This window comes from Rhinatrema bivittatum, chromosome 6, assembly GCF_901001135.1.
Source record: "Rhinatrema bivittatum chromosome 6, aRhiBiv1.1, whole genome shotgun sequence".
Classification (NCBI taxonomy): domain Eukaryota; kingdom Metazoa; phylum Chordata; class Amphibia; order Gymnophiona; family Rhinatrematidae; genus Rhinatrema; species Rhinatrema bivittatum.
Genome location: NC_042620.1, coordinates 243341818 through 243365700, shown reverse-complemented (window position 1 = coordinate 243365700; position 23883 = coordinate 243341818). Strand labels below are relative to the sequence as shown.

General features: G+C 47.4%; 1 long non-coding RNA gene across 2 annotated transcripts in view; it reads left to right on the top strand.

Moving 5' to 3' along the window:
* Window positions 1-23883, top strand: part of LOC115094049 — a 158687-nt gene that overhangs the window by 1308 nt on the left and 133496 nt on the right. For both annotated transcript variants that reach the window (XR_003857487.1, XR_003857486.1), the window contains exon 2: window positions 21625-21790. This is a non-coding gene — a long non-coding RNA (uncharacterized LOC115094049). The remainder of the gene's footprint in view (window positions 1-21624; window positions 21791-23883) is intronic.

Sequence of the window (23883 nt, the reverse complement as noted above, 5' to 3'; positions counted from 1 at the left end):
CATTTGTTCTCGGGGTTGGGGGGGGGGGGGGTGGAGGTGCAGGAAATGAGAGAGGGAGACAGCCAGCCAGCCTGTCTGTAAGTGAGAGAATGTATGTGTGATTGAGAGTGTGTATGTGTAACTGTGATTGAGAGCCTGAGTGTAAGGGAAAGCATTTGATTGAGATCATCTATGTAAATGTGTGAGAAAGAGCATGTGTGTGAATGAGAGAAACTGGTCAGAGAGGTGTTATGTGTATATAGGAGAGACAATGGAAGTGACTGGTCAGGGAGATGACTGGAGTGTGTGTGTGTGTGTGAGAGAGAGAGAGAGAAAGTGATTATGGGAATGAGAAGCCTGTGCATGTGGAGAGAGCTAGCATAGGAGTGAGAAACCCGGGTGTGTGGGTGTGTGTGAGACACAGCATGGGAGTGAGAAGCCTGTATATGTAAGAGAGAACATGGGAGTGGGAAGCCTGTGTGTGTGTGTGTGTATGTGTGTGTGTGTGTGCATGAGAGAGAGAGACTGTTCGGGAAGGTGACTGGTGTGTGTGTGTGTGTGTGTGTGTGTGTGTGTATGTGTAAGAGAAAGACTGGTCATGAGATGATTGGTGTGTGAGAGACAGAAATTGATATATGAGTGTGACTGGTATGTGTGTGTGTAAGAGAAAGAAAGTGATTATGGGAATTAGAAGCCTGTGCATGTGGCGAGAGCTAGCATAGGAGTGAGAAACCTGGGTATGTGTGAGGCCCAGCATGGGAGTGAGAAGCCTGTATACATAAGATAGAACATGGAAATGGGAAGCCTGTATGTGTGTGTGTGTGCATGTGAGAGAGAGTGTTTGGAAGTTGACTGGTGTGTGTGTAAGAGAAAGACTGGTCGGGAGATGATTGGTGTGTGAAAGACAGAAATTGGTCATGGGGATGTGACTGGTATGTGTGTGTATGAGAGACAGAGAGACTGGTCGTGGGCCCTAAGGAAGAGGACATGAGTACAAAGCTTCAGCCATTACTGCTTCTGGTGTGTGCTACTGGCCTGCATGGAAGAGGAGTAGGAGAGCTGCTGGAGAGGGTTAGTAAAGGTGGCTTTTAAAATTTATTTTTCTTGATTGACTGCCATTTTAATTACTGAATATTATGTGATGTGCCTGCTGTTTTGAAATATTTTATTGGCGTTTGGAGAATTTTTAATAATTTTTATGAGTTTTTAATTGTTGGATATTATTCTGTTCATGGTTGTTGTGAAACATTTATTCTGCTTATTAGTATAGTTATCCAATTATTTCTTCATTGGGATCTATAGCTGCTTGGCTAGTTCTGTTTTCCTAATAGGAGGTGTATTGATGTTTCTCACAGGACAAGCAGGATGGTAGTCCTCACAAATGGGTGACATCGAGGATGGAGCCCTGTACGGAAAACTTTTCTGTCAAAGTTTCAACAAGCTTTGACTGACACTGGCACACTGGGTGCACTGAGCATGCCCAGCCTGCAATTATCCCTGTGAGCCACAGGTGTCTCCCTCAGTCTTCTTTTTTCCGCTCTGCAGTCAGCATAACGGTTGGAGCTCTGTGAGGATTTTTTAACTAATTACCTCATGGAAACACTTAACTTTTCACTTCAAAAAACACTTTTCCCTGCACAGGTCTCCCTCCGCGTACGTTTTTACGACGCTCGGTGAGTACTAATTCTTATTTTTCGGTCGGTTCCTGTCACTATCTTAAGGCTGTTAACTGACTGAAGCCTTCCCTTCCCCCATTTTTCAGTTAGCTTTAAACAGCTTGCGAGTATCTCTGTGACACTCTGCTTGCTTATGCTAGTGGGGTAGGGATTTTTTTCCTTAACTTTAGGACTTCTGTAGCTTCAAGTCCTTCGTTCCCTGGTACCCTCACGCAGTCGATACCCTATCGCTACACCGGGACCCTCCTAAACCGCCCTGGGCTTTTATATGTCATCAGCGCCCCTCCCCCCACGGTGCCCTGATGCCTTTATCCATGTTTTTTGCTTTTCAGTGCTACCAGGCTTTTTCCTCCTACGCACTGTTTTTTTTCCTTGGGCTTCCTCGGTGCCGTCCCTACCCGGATGCATGCCATTGACGCACACGCTGTTAGTCACTGCCATGCATACTCGGGTCGCCGCCACCGCTGCCCGAGACACTTTTTAACGATCCCAGGGTCACTTCATCGATGCCACCCCCCCTTTTGGGGATGCCATCGATGCCCCATCCTCCCCACCGATGTCCAGCCCTTTTCCATCGGTGGGCATCGGTGCCACATCGATTCGTCGGTGGGCATCGATGCCGGATGGTCCCCATCGGTGGGCATCGGTGCCGGATGGTCCCCATCGATGGACATCGGTGCCGGATGGCTTGTCCGTCGATGGCATTGGTGCCGGATGGCCGTCCGTCGATGGCATCGGTGCCAGGTCCTTTTGCATCGATGGACACTGATGCCCAGGTGTTTCATCCATGGGCATCTATGTTAGAATGCATCCATCGAGGGCAGTCGATGCCAGGCTGCTCCCATCGGTGAAATTCGATGCCCAGGTGGGTCCCATCGGTGGGTATCCATGCCGGCTCGATTCCGTGGATGGGCGTTGATGCCAATGCCAGCCTTATGGCTGGCATCGATGCCCATGCCGATTCCAGGACTGGCGTTGATGCCGGGATGGAATTCATCGACTGGGAGATCCATGCCATCGATTCCATACGTGTCCATATCGATGCCACCGACACACGTGTCTGGGGCACCGATGCCATGTACACTTGGAAATCTGAGTCTGTCCAAATCGATACCGTCAACGTCTGTGGCCCTATAGTTGATGCCCGTGGCCATGCCACAAACGGCATAAATGCCCGCCTCCATGCATCGATGCCCTCGACACCTCCGTTTTCCTTCGGTGTCCTTGACGCCCTATTGATTCGACTTCGACTCAGTCGATGCCGGTATCTTTTTCAATAACGGCAATGTTTTTCGATTATTCGATTCCTCATCGTTTCAAAGATACCTATGCCACTGCTGTCAGTGCCCGTCACTGTCATCATTCTCCTGGCCAGTCATCGACGATTTTTCATACCCATTTTGATGATATCCTCGAAGCCCCTTAGGTTGCCTTCAATATCGTCAATACCGACATAGCACCGCCACATAATACCCTCGCCTCCTCACATTGCTCCACGCTTTGGGTTCTTTTTTAAGCCCCGATTTGCTTAAGACACTACATTGTGTCAGGAGCAGAGCAGGCGTGCTGACAGTTTGTCATCGATCGCCTTCCAGGACGACGAGGGCTTCCATCTCGGCGCTGGGGAAAGACCAGGCCGAGCACCGTGGCACCCATCATCGCCGACATCGTGATCGTCCGCCGCTGACGCCATCCAGCACATCGGTGCCATCCTTCTCCAGGCTGGACAACACTCGGGCAGAGCGACATCACCACTGCCATCAGCACTGTTCCTACAGTTTTGGCAGTCCTTGGTGATCCAGAACTTCCGGATCCAGGTCCGACAGCTTCTGCATTGGCGGCACGACACATCGAGCCGCTGTGACGAGGGAAGGGAACATGAGTTCCGTTAGGGCTCCTCTGTTCCTGGCGTGCCCCACCGTCAAGTGGTGTGGGACTATGGCCATCTGTTACACTTAGCAGTCTAAACGCCACTCACGCCTGGCCTGTCTCCTCTGTACCTGTGCCACCATACCGGGTTTCAGAGCGAGATGGACGTTTACGTCCCCGGCCTTACCCTCGAGGACTCCGGAGACCGTCGGGGTCAACAATCTTCACCGGCTCGTCTTGCGGCGATCCACGTCGGATGGTAAGTACCCGCTTCGGCGGCATTCCCATAGAGTTGTGTTCTCCCATTCGGACCGTGGTTCGAAAAGTTCTGGGTCATGTGCCTTTTAGAACTGTATTAGTGTCACATATCACTATGTTAGCTATGTTAGCCACAATATCAGGAGAACCCCTCTATCTTCTTGGGATTGCAGCAGGGCTTCTTCTCTTGTCAGTAACAAGTCCCTGTGCCGACCAATGCTCTGACTCTTGGTTCCCTCCCAACCAAGGTCCAGCTGCATTGGCTGATCTGCTAAACATGAGATTCAGCAACCATTGCCCCATGTACAAGTCCACCTTGAGGCCTGGCCACAGGTCTCAGTGTCTCCTTGTACAGCATACAGAAATGTGGGTACCACTTACCGCTCACACACCTGCAGGAGCCTACATGATATCCTCCATTGGGACACCTCCTGGTCTCCCATCTGGTCAGATATCAGAGCGGCCACCCCACCTTGTACCAAAGTCCCGGTACACTCCCCCAGGCGCTACGAAGTGCAGAGGGGAGAAGGGAGGGGGGTTGGGGAGTTTTAATTGCACTATTCTTTCTTTTAACAGAAAATAGTTACTCTCCGCACATCCTGGACCTAAGAAAATCCAACTTTCTTTAGACGTCACAGGTACAATGGTATCTTTGGTTACCATCACTCCATACTGCAGTAAGTACATTATTTTAATGTTTCTATGTGCTTTATGGTGAGTCAACATTACAACCCCAAGCTCTGACGCTGGCACCAGCTTCGGTAAGTGAACTGTCTCTTGCATCACTGTTGGTGAATGCTGTTTTCTCTGCGGAGTGTAACATCATTCACTTTCCTTGCATAGACTACTGCTAACCACTTTCAGTACATGCAAGGAGCTCTCACTTTTTTCAGGACTCACTATACATTTACTAACTGGGATTACTGTCACTGCTATAAATCCCTTCTGTAACACTTCTGGACACCACAGTCTTAAGACCCTCTTGTCCAGCATGCGCACAGACATTCTGATACATTGTTATATGTCCCTGCGCATATTTTCCATAACCTCAGCCTTTCAACTTTTCATGGTTGGGCTATGGGGTTTCTTCCCACTATGCATTTTTCTCATAATTCAAAACTGCTATGGGTTATATTCAGTGACATTCTATACTCAATGGACCTAAGTGGTTTCATTGCTTTCGTCCCTGATTCTTATCCCAGTTCGAACTAGGACCTAGTCTCCTTCGACTCATGTTCGCAATTCCTTAGGGTTATAAAGTTTCGCCTGAAAGCTGTCAACCCATTATGCATCTATTGCACTCCAGCATAGTTTCTCATAAATGTCCTGGACGTTGCACCCATGAGTTATGCCCTTATGCCTTCCAATACTGCTTTTGCAACAATTCTTTGTGCATACAGACAGACAGCATAGGGACAATGTGCTTTCCAACTCATAAGCACGCACAACCTCTTAGCTGCTCTGCTAGACAGCTGCGCAGCTCTACCCTTGGCCCTTGTTCACTTCATGCGTCCTTGGGCCACATATCTAAGAGATTTAATGAATGCTCTATCTGACCTTCTCCACGTAGGTTCTATCCTCTCGAATGGTCTCAATTACATGTGTACAGGGCAAATCTTTTAACGCTGAGTTTAACTAAACTTTCCTCTGCGTCTGCATCATTCCATACGATGCACAGGTTCTGCTCCCTACACGTTTCCTATGCGTTCCCTTAGATGCCTTTTCTTCCATCAAAGGCCTCTTCAATATATCTCTTCTGCTGCCTCTCGTAGCCAGCATTCTTCTAATGTTGAACTGGGATGGGGTTCAGTATTCTTTTCCCCACTCCCTGACTGAGATCAGTATGCTTCCCATACTTCTCAATCCATCATATCAGTAACCTTTTATTCCCTCACCAGTCAGTCCCAAATCATAGACTTACTGATGTTCTTAGGTTCTGGTAGCGTCACAAAACCTTCTAAACATAAATCTTGCCGTTTAATATGGCAGGCTTTACCTCCTGACGCTAAAAAAAAAAAAAAAGAAGTATTACCCCTTTTACTTTTCCACCATTTTTTCTTACTCCCTCGGATTCTGTTCTCCAGACATCCTCCACATAGATACACCTTTCTCTTAGGAGGTGTATCGTTTTGGGAGTTGGGTTCCCGTTTTCGGTAATCCTCTCTGAGTCGGCTTACCATGGATTATCCACTGATCAAGCCGCCTCTATTTCTCTAATCACGGAATGAACATATATATTCTCCTTATAAGTCTCATACATTCTACGTTTGAGCCTTTCCATTCCTCTCTTCCACAGTTTGGCAAGGGAACTTCTTTCCCTCTTAATGTCATTCCTGCCAGCAGGGTCCGTGAGTTATGCACTCTTTCCATACTCACCTGACTCCGTTCCTCTGCCACTGAGTAGTTCTACGCATTCAACTTTCTATCCTTTTCAGGTAGATGTTGTATCTCCTTTCCTCAGGAAATACTCTATTAATTTTTCCTAACCTCTCTCTCTCGCCCTAGGGAGAGACTGGGTTTTCCACATTCCTGGACAGTAATGCTGCGCTTACATTCTATCTACATTGCACTGCATTCCATGTGAATTCCACTTGACTCTTTCCTTCATGCAAGGGTCAAGCTGCTACTTCCAGTGGCCACACAGACCTAATCCTTCTGATTAAGTGGTCTATATTTCCTTTCCTACCAACAAGCAGACATTTCACTACAACACTGTGGGTATCCACATACTGTTGTGTCCGTCTTAGCCTTAACAGCTTCCCTTTGGTTACTGCTGCTTGTACTTTTTTATCAGGTTGCAGCCTGGAGTCCTCTCCATACCTTCGCAGCCTATTATTGCTTACATTTGACTAGCCGGCATGCTCCATGTTTGGCCAGTCCGCCTACTCTTACTTTTTTCAATTCACTACCCAACATCCTTCCACGAACCCATTATGGTGTTGCGGATGCCCTCCGTTCCCATTTCCACCTCAGTCGTTACGCCTTTGCGCATCTGCGGTGTATCTGGTGCATTCCCGGGCATCCTCAGCTCGGTACTCACCCATTTGTGAGGACTACCATCCTGCTTGTCCTGTGAGAAAGCAAATGTTGCTTACCTGATGTAACAGGTGTTCTCACAGGACAGCAGGATGTTAGTCCTCACGAAAACCCGCCCGCCACCCCGCGGAGTTGGGTCTGTATACTTTTATTTTAGTTTCGCTTGCGCTTTTTAGCTATAAGACGAGACTGAGGGAGACACCTGTGGCTCACAGGGATAATTGCAGGCTGGGCATGCTCAGTGCACCCAGTGTGCCAGTGTCAGTCAAAGCTTGTTGAAACTTTGACAGAAAAGTTTTCCGTACAGGGCTCCATCCTCGATGTCACCCATTTGTGAGGACTAACATCCTGCTGTCCTGTGAGAACACCTGTTACATCAGGTAAGCAACATTTGCTTTATGGCCTGATTTAATATTTGTAGTGTTGCCTTTTCATAGGTAGGGTTGTTACTGTGAGTGTGTTATTATTTAGGAGAGTTGTAGGTGGATCCTTGTACCGGTAGCAGATGACCACGTCCCCAGGGAAAGATCCCGAGAGGGACCACCGGTCAGGCTCAGAGTTAGGAGACAGACACACACTATTTATTTATTTATTTTTGGTTTTTATATACCGGAAGTTCCTGTATACAATACATATCACTCCGGTTCACATTTAACAGAAATAACTATCGCCGGGGAGGCGGTTTACATGGAACATATCGAATATAATGAACGGATAATAATCAAGGTAAAATCTATTATGAAACAGCTAAGATCAACTTAGAGAACAACTTAGAAAACAACTTGAAACATATAACTGACACAATATGAACATTACAATAATGCTGTAAGACAAGGCTGAAAGTTTGTTCTTCTTGCTTTTAGCTCTCTGGGAAAGCTTGATGAAAAAGCCAAGTCTTGAGTTTCACTTTGAAAGTAGTATGGCACGGTTCAAGGCGGAGGTCCGGTGGTAGTGAGTTCCAGAGAGACGGGCCTGCTGTGGATAGAGCACGTTTCCTCAGGGTAGATTTAGCAGGTTGGGTGATCATTCTATTCTGGTATGCCCTTCTGGTTGGTTTGTTAGAAGAGTGTAGTTGAAGCTGGAAAGTTAAGTTGAGGGGGGAGATGTTATGTAGTGCCTTGTGAATCATCGTGCAAGTCTTGAACTGAATCCTATATTTGATGGGAAGCCAGTGGAGATGCTGGAGGATTGGGGTGATATGGTCCCTTTTTTTGGCATTGGTAAGGATCCTTGCAGTAGCATTCAGAACCATCTGGAGTGGTTTGGTAGTGTATGCTGGAAGGCCTTGCAGGAGTGAATTACAGTAGTCTAATTTGGTAAGGATGATGGCTTGGAGTACTGTGCGGAAATCCCTGTAGAGTAGAAGGGGCTTTAGTTTCTTTAGCACATGTAATTTAAAGAAGCATTCTTTTGTAGTGTTATTTATGAATTTATTGAGGCTGAGTCTGTTGTCTAGTAGTACTCCCAGATCTCTGACTTGAGGTGCTGTGGAATATCCTGAGGTGTCTGGAGAGTTGCAGGATGTTGGCGGGGTAGAATGCTCCGGTGCTATTATGAGAATTTCCGTTTTTTTTGTGTTTAGCACTAGATTGAGGCTGGTTAGAAGATCGTTGATGGATGATAGGCATTTTTTCCAGTAGGCCATGGTTTTTTGTATGGTTTCCGTGATAGGGATGAGAATTTGAATGTCATCCGCGTATAAGAAATGGGTGAGCTTGAGGTTAGTAAGTAGATGACAGAGTGGGAGAAGGTAAATGTTGAAGAGGGTGGGGGAGAGTGATGATCCTTGTGGTACCCCCATCTTGACTTGGATGGGGTGAGATTCCTTGTTGTTTATCTTAACTTTGTATGTTCTGTTCTCTAGGAAGGACTTAAACCAGTTGAGAGCTGCTCCAGTGATGCCGATGTCTGTTAGCTAGTTCTTTTATTAGACAATGTACTGAACCACCAGAGGTGGCAGTAGTGAGCTGGAATGCCCAGCTGGGCTGTAGTCCCTCAGATACTGGAACAGTGATCCCTGGAGGCTGAGCTGTAGAGAAACTGAAATATAGTGAGTAGGCAGGGTATGCAGAGTTCATGGACAGAACCTGATGGTAACACTCACACAATGTCTCATAGAAGCCCAGGAGCTGGAATGAAATGGGCCCTCAAGGAGCGAGTACCTGGTTCCAGGGAAAGTTCTGAGAGAGCGATGCTAACTCACAGATGTAGTAGGCAGCGATGTCTTCCAGGCAGAAATGAATTTGAAGAAGTCCGGGAAAGAGGGCCCTCGAGGAGTGAGTACTGGTTCCAGACTGCAATCTACAAAGTAAGAGAGAACGAGGCCCCCGAAGAGGCAGAGTAGCGTAGATAGGCCAGTAGCGGGCCACAAACTGCGAACCTCTGTCCGAAACGATATCTTGAGGGAGGCCGTGAAGCCTGAACACATGTTGGGTGAACAGGTGGGCCAACTCGGGTGCAGAGGGAAGCTTAGGCAGGGGAACCAGATGGACCATTTTTGAGAAACGGTCAACCGTGACCCAGACGACCGTATGTCCCTAGGATGGAGGCAGGTCAACTATGAAGTCTGTAGCTATATGGGTCCATGGTTCAGTGGGAAACGGAAGCGGGTGCAAGAGACCATATGGGGAGCCAGAATTGGGTTTCTGGCGAGCACAGGTAGGGCAAGAAGCCACATACGAGGCGACGTCTCGCCGGATGTTGGGCCACCAGTAATACCGGTTAACAAGCTCCAGGGTCCTTTCTCGTCCAGCATGTCCTCCGATCAAGGAGTCGTGGGCCCATCGTAATGCAGTCAAACGGTCCCGGCGTGAGAGCGCTGTGCTGTCTTGTGAGAGGATGGTCATGGCAGAGAGCCGAATCTTGGAGGGGTCCAAGATAAATTGTGGTGGGTCAATTGTGGTGGGTCAATGTCCTCCTCGGCACAAGAGGTGCGAGACAGGGCATCTGCCCAAAGATTTTTAGCAGCAGGACGGTACTGTACAACAAAGTCAAAACGACTGAAAAACAAGGCCCAGCGGGCTTGGCGGGGGTTCAGTCGTTGAGCCTGGGTCAGAAATTCCAAATTCTTATGATCCGTGTAAACGGTGGTAGTGTGCAAGGAGCCCTCAAGCCACTGTCTCCATTCCTCAAAGGCGAGTTTTGTCGCCAGCAACTCTTTATCCCCAATGGAATAATTAATTTCAGCGGCTGAGAACTTCCGGGAAAAGTACGAGCAGGGCAGGAGTTGACTAGTATCAGAGTGCTGGCTGAGAACCACTCCCACAGCGATGCTGGAGGCATCGACCTCCACGATGAATGGTCGTGAAGGGTCCGGGTGTCGGAGACAGACATCCGAAAGGAAGGCCTCCTTGAGATCGGAAAAGGCCGCGACAGCAGCCTCCGGCCAGGGCTTGACATCTGCTCCTTTCCGGGTCAAGGCTGTAAGAGGAGCCACACGGTGAGAGTAACGTGGAATAAAATGTCTATAAAAGTTCGCAAACCCCAGGAAGCGCTGAAGGGCTTTGAGACCCGTGGGCTGGGGCCATTTCGTGATGGCGGCTACCTTTTCTGGGTCCATGCAAAAGCCAGCTGCTGAAATAATATATCCCAGGAACGGTAGAGATTTAGCTTCAAACATGCATTTCTCAAGCTTGGCATATAAATGATTGGCCCGGAGGGCCTGAAGGAACTGGCAAACATGCTGGCGGTGGGAGTCTATGTCCTTGGAGTATATGAGGACATCATCCAAGTAGACTATCACATGGGAATGGAGCATCTCTCGAAGAACCTCGTTCATGAGGTGCTGGAAGACGGCGGGGGCATTACAAAGCCCAAAGGGCATTACGAGGTACTCGTAATGCCCATCACGTGTGTTGAATGCCGTCTTCCATTCGTCTCCTGGGCGAATACGTACGAGGTTATAGGCCCCTCTCAGGTCCAACTTGGTAAAGATGCGAGCTCCTTGGAGACAGTCCAGTAGTTCCGGGATGAGTGGCAATGGGTAGCGGTTTCACTTAGTAATGGTGTTGAGACCATGATAGTCAATACACGGTCGTAGCGAACCATCCTTTTTGCCCACAAAAAAGAATCCAGCACCTGCCGGTGAGCGGGATGGACGAATAAATCCCTTGGCTAAGTTCTCGGAGATGTACTTTGACATCGCCTTAGTCTCTGGTAGAGAGAGAGGATATACACGGCCACGAGGCGGTGTAGTACCGGGAACCAAATCAATGGGACAGTCAAAGGGTCTGAGTTCCGGGAGAATCTCCGCCATCTCCTTAGAGAAGACATCCTGAAAACTTTGGTAAGCCTCTGGCAGGAGATGTGTGGAACAGAGATGCAGAGCGTTGGGAGGACAAGGAAGCCGCAAACATTGGTCAAAGCAGGCAGAACCCCAGCTAACTAGCTGGAAGTCATCCCATCTGATGATGGGGGAATGCTGACGGAGCCACGGAAGTCCCAGCACCAATGGATGCACGGCTCGTTCCAGGATGAGTAAAGAAATCTCCTCGGAGTGAAATAGACCCGTCTGCAAAGTTACAGGTCTCGTAGAGCGAGAGATAACTCCAGGCAACAGGGTCCCTCGGATCGAAGAGATGCGTAGAGGAGGATTCCTTGGTTCAGTAGGCAGGCCCAGTTGTTTCACGAGCTCGGCCACAATAAAGTTCCCCTCGGCCCCAGAATCGACAAAGGCCCGAATCTGGATCTCCCCACCGGGGTACTTGAGGGTTACAGGCAGAGTGCAGAGAGGAGCGGATCCGGTAGCGCCTAGGTGTAGCTCCTCGGTATAACCTAGGCACGGGCGTTTCCCAGTCGCTCAGTGCAAGATGACAGGAAATGTCCTTTACCTCCACAATAAAGGCAGAGGCCTAGTGAGCGCCGACGGCTCCTCTCTTCTGGAGTAAGTGGTGACCTGCCCAGCTGCATGGGTTCAGAAGCAGGGTTGGCAGCAGGAGAAGTCCTTTGCAGCGGAGACCTGTGTAGGCGTGGCTGACTCCTATTAGCCAACCGAGTCTCTCTGTCACGCTGTTGAAGACGGCGGTCAACCTTGCCTGCAATGTCCATTAAGTCATTCAAGTCCTCAGGAATCTCCCGTCCTGCCAGTTCTTTAATCCGACCAGCCAGACCTTCAAGGAAGATCCCTTTTAAACAATCGTCCTGCCAAGCCAGTTCCATGGCCAGGGTCCGGAAGCTGATAATGTACTCCGCTACTGGACGTGTGCCCTGTCGGAGATGCAGGAGTTCAGACGCCGCCGTGGACTGGCGTGCAGGGTCATCAAAGGCCAGGCGAAACTGAAGAAGAAACTCCTGAAGATTCTGTAGCAGAGGATCGGAGCGTTCCCACAAGGGGGAAGCCCATTCTAGTGCCTTGCCATCCAGTAGAGAAAAAATATAGGCCACTTTAGCCGCTTCAGTGGGAAACTGGGTTGGTAACAAGGTGAACCGTACTTGACATTGGTTCAGGAACCCGCGGCAGGACTTACTGTCCCCAGCATACCTGCTAGGGGCTGGCAACTGTGTATTGGGAACAGCGACAGATACAGAAGGCCCTTGGCGAGTAGAAGCTTCTAGACGAGAGACCAGTTGATCCACAGTGGCAGCAAGAGTATCAATACAGTGTTGCTGCTGTTGAAGGCGCTGCACCATTCCAGGGATAGCCTGCAGGCTGGGAGACTCCGCCGAGTCCATGGCCTTGCAAACTGTTGCAGTCCGGGAAGCTGCAGTCCAGGTGTGAACCCTTGAACCGAACTACCCTGGTTAGAGTAGCTCGGGGGGCGGAGCCACAGGCACAGGTCTTCACCCGGGAACCAGGAACCCCCCAGGAGGAGCCCGTAGGGTCCTAGAACCTTGGGACTTAAGAGCCACAGGCACAGGTCTTCACCCGGGAACCAGGAACCCCCCAGGAGGAGCCCGTAGGGTCCTAGAACCTTGGGACTTAGGAGCACAGTAACAGTCTCTATAGAGAAGGCCTGGGCAAGAGTAATCCACAGAGTCCAGCAGCAGGAAACAGGAAGGGCCGGCGAGAGCGGGGCAGTAGATAGAGTCTGTAGCCTGCTGAACAAGCAGTAGAGAGCAGGCCCGGGATCTGTAGTATGCCGCAGAGCGGAGCAGACAGGTAACAGGAACAGAGTCTGTAGTGGAACGTAGGCTGTGACCTGCTGAAGGCAGGACCGGGGTCAGTAGCGTGCAAAGAGCCAGACCGGGCAGAGAGTAAGGAAGACAAACCCGAGTCAGGCTGACAGCCAGTCGATGCAGTCTCAGGTGCAGGCCAAGATCGGAGGCTGGCGGCAAGCAGGAGCGGAGTCGGGCACAAGCTGAGGTCAGTGGCAGGCGGCAGGCAGAAGCGGAGTCAGGAACAAGCTGAGGTCAATGGCAGGCGGCAGGCAGAAGCAGAGTCAGGAACAAGCTGAGGTCAATGGCAGGCGGCAGGCAGAAGCGGAGTCAGGAACAAGCTGAGGTCAATGGCAGGCGGCAGGCAGAAGCGGAGTCAGGAACAAGCTGAGGTCAGTGGCAGGCGGCAGGCAGAAGCGGAGTCGGGCACAAGCTGAGGTCAGTGGCAGGCGGCAGGCAGAAGCGGAGTCAGGAACAAGCTGAGGTCAATGGCAGGCGGCAGGCAGAAGCGGAGTCAGGAACAAGCTGAGGTCAGTGGCAGGCGGCAGGCAGAAGCGGAGTCAGGAACAAGCTGAGGTCAATGGCAGGCGGCAGGCAGAAGCGGAGTCAGGAACAAGCTGAGGTCAATGGCAGGCGGCAGGCAGAAGCGGAGTCAGGAACAAGCTGAGGTCAATGGCAGGCGGCAGGCAGAAGCGGAGTCAGGAACAAGCTGAGGTCAATGGCAGGCGGCAGGCAGAAGCGGAGTCAGGAACGAGCTGAGGTCAACCGGGAAAGCAGAACAGCAGAAACGCAACTAAGAACTACTAACAGTAGCGACCCTCGTTGCAAGGCAATGAGAAGGCAGATGAACGCCGGTTAAATCAGGCTTGGGGCGTGGCATAGTTAGCCCAGGCGGGGCCAGACTTCCGGTGACCGTGCGTCCATAATGCGCGTCCTCGCGTGCGCGCGTGGCAGCAGCGAGATGACCCAGCAATGGCGGACGCCCCACAGGCCCAGCAGAGCCACAGAAGCGGCGTTCCAGGCATCGGAGGTGAGCTCTGAGTTCAGCAAAAAGAGGGGAAGCGGTGGAGACCGCAACATTGAGAGCAGACTGCCAACATTGCTGAAGAATTAGAGGACATTCTTTAAGGGAAAAGTTGGCTTTTATCACTAGGACTTAGTGCTAAAACTCTACATATATTGCATATAGCCTTTTCTGCCAATCTTACTAAATTCTGGTTACACAGGTATGCAGCCTTTCACCGATATGCATGTGTGTGCGTGAAACTGACTTATTAGCTGGTTAGCTCAGTTGATATTTACTGGCTGCAGGGCTAAAATAAACAATTGTTCTTGCCTTTCCCCTCCAACCCTGCCTCTTGGTTTCATCTGAGACACGGTTTCACTCTCTCCCTGCCTCCTCCTGCACCCTCTCACTCTCCCGCTCCTATTGGCCAAACAGGAGCAGGAGGACGGCAGCCTTGCGGTTTTTCTAGTCTGTCCTCCCTCCTCCCCTGCTGGAGCCTGAGTGAACATCATGTTTGGAACCAGGTGCTTCAATGCGTATTATTCATGCCCCAGCAGTGGAGAAGGGAGAATGTGTCGGAGGCACTGTAAGATTGCCATCCTCCTCCTCCTATTTGGCCAATAGATAGGTAGTGAGAGGGTCTGGGAGGGTAGATTCCACTGTCTCTTGCCACCAATATGTTTCTTCCAGTGCATGCGCATGGGTAGGAGGTGGTAAATCATAACTAGGTACTTTTGATTTGCAGTCACCCTGAGATTTTCAAAGGCTGGGATGGGGATCACATATGCACATGAAGTTTCTCTCACGTACACACAAACTCACAACATTTTCACTCAGGCATGTGTATGCTTATGCTTCACTCACTTCTCTCCCTGGCCTACACATGATTATACTGTCAGGCTTTCACTTCTGACCCTCTCTCACCTCCAAAAAACAGTCAATGATTTTCTCCCCCACCAACCGTGGCTTCCTCTTTGCTCTCCGCCAACTCAATACTTGCAGTCTCCTCTTATTGTGCCCCAACCCCCATAGGATCCAACTGATTGCAGCCACCTCCTTCCTCTCCCCTGTGGAGGCAACAGTTTTCTCCGTCAGGCCTATGTAGCAACTAACTTCCTCCTCTTTCAACCACTAAGGGCTGACCCTGTCTTATTTCCACTGCACAATTCCCCTGCTGCCTGGTTCCTTTTCTGCCACGTGGGCCTGACACTTCTCCTCCTTCCTGCCTGCATGGGCCAACTCATTTGTGGTTTCTTCTGCCGGGGCCTGCATCAAGCTTTTGCAACAGGTCTCTGAGCTTTTTTCTTTCATGTTGGCCCAGAGACCCAGCAATCCTTCTTCTCTCTTTTCTTTTTTATATAATAAAGAGGAAAGCTGTTGTGTGCCTGCATCACTGGTATGCAAATAGAGCTCTGACCCTCTGGGAGACCACAGGGAAGGAGGGGGGCAGAGCTCAATTTGCATTCCGGTGATGCAAGCAGGGGGCAACTTTCCTCTTTATAATATAGAGAAGATATGTGTTGTGAACTGCACTTGTGATGTATTGAGTTTCTGAGATTAGGTCACCAATTAGTTTTCTCAATTGTTTATTGATGTGTGGGTATCTCTAGTTTTCCTTGTTTTATTTTTATCTCAGTAGGGTGAGAGAAGACCAGAGAGGTCTCTCTTCTGATTGACTAACCGCTATCTGTCAGTGACAATCCAGAGAAAGGCAAGAAACTTTATGCATCTGTAGCCATTTCTGCATCATAATGGGAGGGGGAGGGGGCGGAATTCCCTCCTGCCCCCCCCCCCCCCCCCCCCCCCCGAAACATGGCAAGTCAGCAGAAATCCCTGTATCAGCACTTCTCCCAGGGAGGGCGATTTTCAAAGCCCTAGCAGCGAGTAAAACAGAAACTGTGCACAGGCTAAACTTATGGGTGGCGTGGCACTACACACATAACTTTACTCATAATGTGCAGCGCTGTTCCCAGGAGTGGGGGAGGGGCTTTGCACTTATGTGCATGCTTCTGAATTTTTTCAGCAGACCTACTCGCACTAATTGGCAGGTGCAAATGCCTTCAAAGGAAAGTAAGAGTTAAAAAAAAACCCCTGTGTAAAGTAGAAACTTTGAAATAATCAATAAACAAGAAATTCTGCTACTTATGGCTCATGTAATATCATATATAGAAGGTGTGGATGATCATCATATGTGTCTTGTCACTGGCTATATTAATAAAGCCTATATTGACACTAAGACCTGGTATTTGTGGTGCAGCAGGCTAAAAATGATATAGCCTTAAAGCACAATATCCAGATTAATCATCGGTCATTCCTCACCACTGTCTTTGTACAGGCTCTAAATCGCTTTAGCTATGGTGAACATGAGATAGTGCACGGAACAACATATAATGTGCACTTATCTGAGTCCTGAAGTTAATCCTCCAACTCTGCAGGGTTTCGGAGTGGGTTACACTCCTTCTTCAGGGAGCTTCAGGATGACTCTGATGAGTTACTTCAGCTTCAAGTAGCCTATACTAACTCTTTGAGAGATGGTCAGCATAACGCGTTGAGATTGCCGATTATTTGGTAATGAGTGCTTTAAGCAGTATAAAATCTGCTGGGGTTACCTTTACCGCCAGTGACAAGACACATATGATGGTCATCCACACCTTCTATATATGATATTACATGAGCCATAAGTAGTAGAATTTCTTATTCAAAGGAAAGTAGGCATTTACTTTTTTTTTTTTTTTTTTTTAAACTGGTGCAAAGCACACAGGTTAAAATTACCCAAGGACTTTGCATCCATGCAGGGTGTTGGAAAAAAGTACCCCCTTACAGCCTAATAAACATCATCATCAGCCTCTCTCTTTTTCTCTAATACTTTGTCCAGTTTTGCTTTGAAGTCATTTAGTGCTGCAGTCACTTTAAAGCAAGCTTGGTGCGCTTTGGACCTGCAGTGCCACAAACTGATCTTGTTTGCAGTATAATCAAGACAAATAAATGAACCATACATTCTATGCAGTGATGTGCTGCCAATTTCATATCCTGGGGCTCTCTCCGGCTCTCTGCTCCGCTCGATCAGACACTCTGTTTTCATAAAATAATTTAACAAGGGGACGCTCAGGAGTCCCTCTAGCACATCACAGACAGGATGCTAATAAATCTCATAAATATTCATTGTGGATAACAGACCTGGGAGGAGCACTTGAGGATATTTTTTTTTTCATTCTTACTGGGACACAGTTATTTCCATTTAAGTAGGAAAAAAAAAAGTCTGCTTTTAGCTAGAACTTGACTGGCAGTAGCTAGTGTGATCATGTTGGTGGTTTTTCTTCCGGTCTTATCCTTTTGCTATTCTGGGGTGACACACGGCTACAGGTTTTTTTTTTAACTGGTTTAAGGATGTGTCACTGTGTGTTGTTTGGGTATTTCTTTGTACAGCAGCACGCCAGTATGGCTCCTGGGGACAGGTCTGCCCCTCTCATTGCAAAAGGATATTTTCAACCGCAAAATAAAATAAAAGCGAGGTCATTCAGTTGCAGGCTGTAGCAATTATGGATTTAAAAAAAAACCCAAACAAACTCACAATCTTGATTTTTAACAACTATCAAGAAATGGTCTTTATAATTTGTTTAATTATGTTTCTACTATAGCAGATATGATAGCAAAAAGGGACTATTCTTAGATTGCAGGTGAAGATTTTGTTTCCTATTGCTAAATGTGTTTTGCTACATTCGAAATTCTTTCAGTGTATTTTTTCGCACCTCATACTGAAGTTTTAAACAGATATTTGATCCTGATTTCTTAAGGGCCTTTCCTCTCACTCTACGCCTAGGAGTAAAATCTTTGATAAATCAAACCCATGACCAGTAGCAATATCTGAGCATACGAGTGGATTCGTTGAAGTTTCTCAAGTACTACATTTGATTAACAGAAACGAGCTTCGCATCCGATGAGGTGTTTAAGCAGTAACAGCGGAAGGACGTGATCTGGCCGAGCAGGAAGCTTCTTACCACTGCTGAGAGCTGCCCTGGGGGCAATTTCAGCTAGCTCTTGAGATACTCTTCCCACCTCCATTTCCTGAGCTATGATTAGTCACTTGTTGTAAAATACATTTCAGTCCTTCATTTTGTGTGGTGTTAATGCAGTCTGATGACAAATACATTTGCTAGCAACATGTTTGCTTTCCACTGAGAAAAAAATAAGAACAAATTAAGCTGTGTGAAGTAAATAAATACTGCTGCAAGCAAGCAGGTGCAGTCAGGTCCGGAGTTGTGGTAAGAATTTATCTGCCGATTTAACGCCTTGCCTTCAGTCAGCCTACAGGACGCTGCAAGGGAGGAAAGCTCGGAACAGAGCAATTGTTTTCTTTTTGGTTGTCTGCTCTCATGCTCTACAGTCCCCTTATAAAAAAAAAACTGACAAATTTCCTAGAGCAGTCTTGTAGGGCAGTGGATTATTTGGCCTTGTATGAGAAAGTTGGTTATAGCAGTTAAAAAAGCTCTCTGAAGTTCACATGTGGTCAGCTCTACTTATGTACTTCCCTTCTTCCCTGCAGCCAGTCTTCTGCTTTTCTTATACAGATTGTTTCTGGGGCAAAGGTTTAAATTTTGACTGATTCACCTATTGATTAGGTAAACTGTTGATTTGTTATCACTTTACTTACTCTAGTTAAAGCTTCCTATTATTTAAGCCCACCTTCAAGCCAGCTGGTTTAGTTCCTACCAGTTTTAAACCTCCTCAGTCATAACCTTGCTCACTTAACTCAAAACTTCTTAGATGTTTTTGCTGTGAGTCTTGTCTGTCTGTCTTGAAAAGATTGTAAGCTCCACGGAGTAGGGACTATCCATTTTGTGTCTCTGTACAGTGCGGTGTGCATATGATAGTTACAGGTTCGGAGCTGGGGAAGTGTGGTGGACACCACCTCCAGCGTGGCACAGGATGGCAGGACAGGCTAGTGTTTGGGTTGGGCAGTCTGAGGCTGGAGCTCAGGGACAGAGTGCAGGCTGGGCTGGAGCTGCCTGAAGGTAAGGGTGAACTGGAACCAACTGCAGATGTGTGGAGGTAAGGGTGAACTGGAACTCAGGTTCAGATTGGAACTGTGTGGAGGTAAGGGTGAACTGGAACTCAGGTTCAGATTGGAACTGTGTGGAGGTAAGGGTGAACTGGAACTCAGGTTCAGATTGGAACTGTGTGGAGGTAAGGGTGAACTGGAACTCAGGTTCAGATTGGAACTGTGTGGAGGTAAGGGTGAACTGGAACTCAGGTTCAGATTGGAACTGTGTGGAGGTAAGGGTGAACTGGAACTCAGGTTCAGATTGGAACTGTGTGGAGGTAAGGGTGAACTGGAACTCAGGTTCAGATTGGAACTGTGTGGAGGTAAGGGTGAACTGGAACTCAGGTTCAGATTGGAACTGTGTGGAGGTAAAGGTACACTGGAACTCAGGAACCAACTGGAGCTGCGTGAAGGTAAATGGGAAACAAAGGAACACTGGGACAGAGACTAGGGCATGGAGAGAGTAAGACAGGACAAGGACTACACAGAACATGGAACAGGAGAGCCCAAAGGCAACAGAAAAGAAGTGCGCTCAGGGGCAAGACAAGGAGAGACATAGAGAGGTGTCAGGCTAGGCCAGAATTTAGGAAATCAGAAAGAGACCTAAAGAGACCTCAGGGCTAATTCAGAGTTCAGGAAGACAGAAAGAGGCATAGTAGGAGTAGCCTAGTGGTTAGAACAGTGGGCTTTAATCCAGGAAACCAGGGTTCACATCCCACTGTTATTCCTTGGGCAAGTCACTTTACCCTCCATTGCCTCAGGTACAAAATTAGATTGTAAGCCCTGTCGGGATAGGGAAATACCTATAGTACCTGAATGTAATCCACTTTGATGTACACTGTGAAGTGCCAAAAAAGTGGAAAATGAATAGTAGCAGGAAGAGACCTAGGGAGACCTCAGGGTTAGACCAGAGTTCAGGAAGTAAGAGCCTGAAGGCACAGAAGCCACAAAGAAGGCAGAGGACAGAAGGCCCAAAGGCCACAAGACAAGAGTTGGTAAAATGATAATCAGAAGGCCTGGAGGTTACATAGAGAAACGAAGAAAGGCCACAAGGCAGAAGTGGCTAGAGCAAGAAGCTGAGTAGATCTCAATGCCGAAGCATTGAGACAGAGGCTAGAGGAGATTAAATAGGACAGGGGGTGTGGGCATGGTGCAGGCAGGCACAAGAGGCCTGACCAACAAACAGGCCGATTCAGTAAAAACGGGGGAGAGCGGACAAATACCCGCTCTCCCGATGCGTGCACCGGCCACTCACCAGTGCATGCGATTCAGTATGTAAATGAGGTGGTGTGGTAGAAACGGGCAAAAGGAGGCGCTAGGGACACTAGCGCATCCCTAGCGCCTCCTTTTGACCCAGAGCGGTGGCTGTCAGCGGGTTTGACAGCCGACGCTCAATTTTGCCGGTGTCGGTTCTCAAGCCTGCTGACAGCCACGGGCTCGGAAACCGGACGCCGGCAAAATTGAGCGTCCGGTTTTCGGCCCGACAGCCGCCGGCCCAATTTAAATTTTTTTTTCTTTTTACACCCTTCGGGACCTCCAACTTAATATCGCTATGATATTAAGTCGGAAGGTGCACAGAAAAGCAATTTTTACTGCTTTTCTGTGCACTTTCCCGGTGCTGGCAGAAACTAGCGCCTACCTTTGGGTAGGCGCTAATTTCTTAAAGTAAAATGTGCGGTTTGGCTGCACATTTTACTTACTGTATCCCGCGCGCATACCTAATAGGGCCATCAACATGCATTTGAATGCACTATTAGGTGCCGCGGGTTGGACGCATGTTTTCCGCCCTTTACTGAATAAGGCCTGAAAGAGAATAAGCTCGTGGAGGTCCCCTTGTAGCACAGAGGCTGTAGAACAGACCATAGCAAGAAACTAGAGATGTGCTGGAGAGTGCAGTTCAGAGCTGGGCTCACCGGAGTTCTCTGGTGGAGGCGAGGCTGCACAGTGGCTGGAAGCATAACAACGATATGTGCTATACCAAGGATTAATAATAATAATAATAGTGAATGGCATATGAAGCAACATAATGGGACGATATAAAGGTGTTTTTGATGGTAAACATCTGGCTTCAGGCTGAGCCAATCCTGGTTGTTCAAGATCTGATTCAAAGCAATAAATGCTAAAGTTGGAAAGTAGAATCAACAGGTCATGGCTCAATGGGCTGTTGAGGCTTTGGAGCTACCAGTTCCTTCAGGGATGAACTTGCATCTCAATGCATTCTGGTATTTGTAGACCCTGCTTCTACTATTGGAAATCAGTGCTGCAGGTACCAGAATGCATTAGCATGGAGCTTGCAAAACCAGGACTAACCTAAAATCTTCCTCTGGGAATTGTGTGGTTTGATAACTATAAACATTCTCTTTCAGTGTATAGATTATTAAATATGAATGATCTGTGGACCCTAGAACCCTCTTTGGTCCTATCACATATTGCTTATTACGCCAGATTCAACCTAGGAGGTTGCAGATTTTGCAAAACATTGCTGCCAAGTTAATTTGCCATAAAAAGAAATGTGATCATGTTACACCTTTATTGGAATACTTGCACTGGTTAACCCATAAAATTGTCACATCTGTGTTAAGATTTTATTTCTGACTTTTTGTCCTTTTTATAGGAGCTTTATCATCTTATCTCTCAGATTGGTTGTTATTTTATTCCCCATCTAGATCTCTCTGTTCATCCAATCAAGGCCTTTGAGACTTCCATCACCTTCTGAGACAAGATTAGCGCAAACTAGACAGACTTATAATAGTTATCAAGATCCATTATTGTGGAACTCACTCCCATCTGAAATCCAGTTAGAATTAGACTACCTGAAATTTAGGAAAAAAGGTAAAAGCCTGATTATTTTCTCAGATTGTTAATAGAGAAGGTGCTCTTTAGGTGTTATTAGTTCAGGATTTCTTTTGTTTTTAATAGCCTTATGATTCAATGTTATTTTCTGTTGTGTAGTTTTAATTTTATAATTTGTGTTTATAATTTTATGTTTTTCTAAAATTGAATTATGCATGCTTTTATGATGCAAACCGCTTAGACTACTACATTTGATATTCTGCAAATTTAACAAATAAACATATAAGGTATTATTAGTCCAATAAAAAAATATCACAATTCTTAACTAGCTTTCAGGAGTTAATACTTCATTCCTCAGGTCAGAAGAGAATCTATAAATAAGTATCACCTTATAAATTTTTTGTTTTCATTTAACTTTTTATTCCCGAATTGTAAATGATGGCAGGTAAAGGTCAGTTGCCCCATTCAGTGTTCCCGGAGAACGGAATCTAATTGCAAGCTGCAGATATCTGCTTTGGGGTGGAGTGGGGTGGAATCACTTGCTGATTAAGAACATCAGATCCCAAAACAGTTCATTTGTTACTTGTATCTTACGCCCAGGGATAAGTGCTGGTTTTTCTAAGTCTACGTGGCTAATAATTGATCATTGATTTTTTTTCTTCACAAACTTGTCCAATTCTCTTTTGAACCCCATTATGTTAGTTGCTTAACAACATTGTCTGGTTAGAATCAGCTACAATATGATGAGTTCTATTTCTAGTTAAATTATAAAAATAATTTGCAATGTTGCATCTATGTAAACATATTTACCTATTCAAATTCATTTCTACTAATTATATATATACATTCAATGCAAATGTTTGTACTGCATTTTTGTCCTTTTTGGCAGCGAGTGTCCTCCTTTTGGGGAACTCTAAGTCAGTGACAGATTTAGGGTTTTGGTGCACCTAGGCACTGCTGGTTCTGTCATCCCCTTTCACCCCCCCCCCCCCCCCCCCGAGGATGGACAACAGGGAGCAGAAGATCTAAGGCACAGTCCCCTAGTTTCCTGTGACAGCTCAGAGGTAGATTCTGTTGAGGCAAAAAATTTAACATTCAAAGGAAATTGGCAAACATTTCCATCTTTTATATTACGTTATAAAAATAAAGCAGTTTTTATATTATTATTTTTATTGGGTGAAGAAAAGTGATCTCAAGTATCAATACAGGGAGGAGATAGGGAAGGGGATCAGGGATGGGGTGAGCAGAAAGGGAGATGGGGAAAATTAGGAATTTGTGATGGGTAAGAGGAGAGAGAGGAAGGTTCTTGGATTGAGGAAAAGGAGGAGGGAGTGGGTTTCAGGATCTGGAGAGGAGAGGTAGGAAAGAAGGAAGGGAGCAGCATCTTGGGCAGAGAATCCAAGATCAAGGGATGGAGGATTTGAATTGCAGTGGATAGGAAGGAGCTCCAGTCCTGTTCTTCCTTGCATCCCCCTCTCCAACATCCCACCCAATATGAAATTCATACACACACACACACACACACACACACACAATATCCCTTCTCCCTCATACACAGACTTATGCCCCTAGCCAATCCCCCAGCCTCTTTTCCCACCCTCCAGTGATCTATATTCAGCCACTCCTAGTCTCCCCAAAATGATCCCCCTTTGATCTGTCTGCTGCAGGCTCTCCTGTTCCCTGCCTGCTGCCTGGAAGGAAGGCACTGGATCAGGAAGGGGAGGGCTGTTCTCTACTGAGTGAGATTCAGCACAACTGAAAGACATTAAATATTCAGTCAGCCTGCTGCCCTCCCCAGATTTCTACTGCCCTAGATACAGGCCTAGTGTGCCTATTGACAAATCCAGGCCTTCTCCAAGTTGGCCAACTTACATGAGGATCTCTGGGACATAGAAACCAGGACCAACCCCCAGTATCTTGCATAACATCCAAGCAGTTAACTACACAATGCTATCAGTAGAATTTAGAGGAATTCTATTTGTATTTCACACTTTAGTACAGATGAACAGTTCAACCATGAGCTGAGCCCTCGTGACAGAAGAAGAAGACATGGCCTAAGGTGCCACTAATCTCCACCTCCTTCTTGCCTGGATCAGCATAAGGGTTATCAGTGGGTAACAGGAATGGGAATG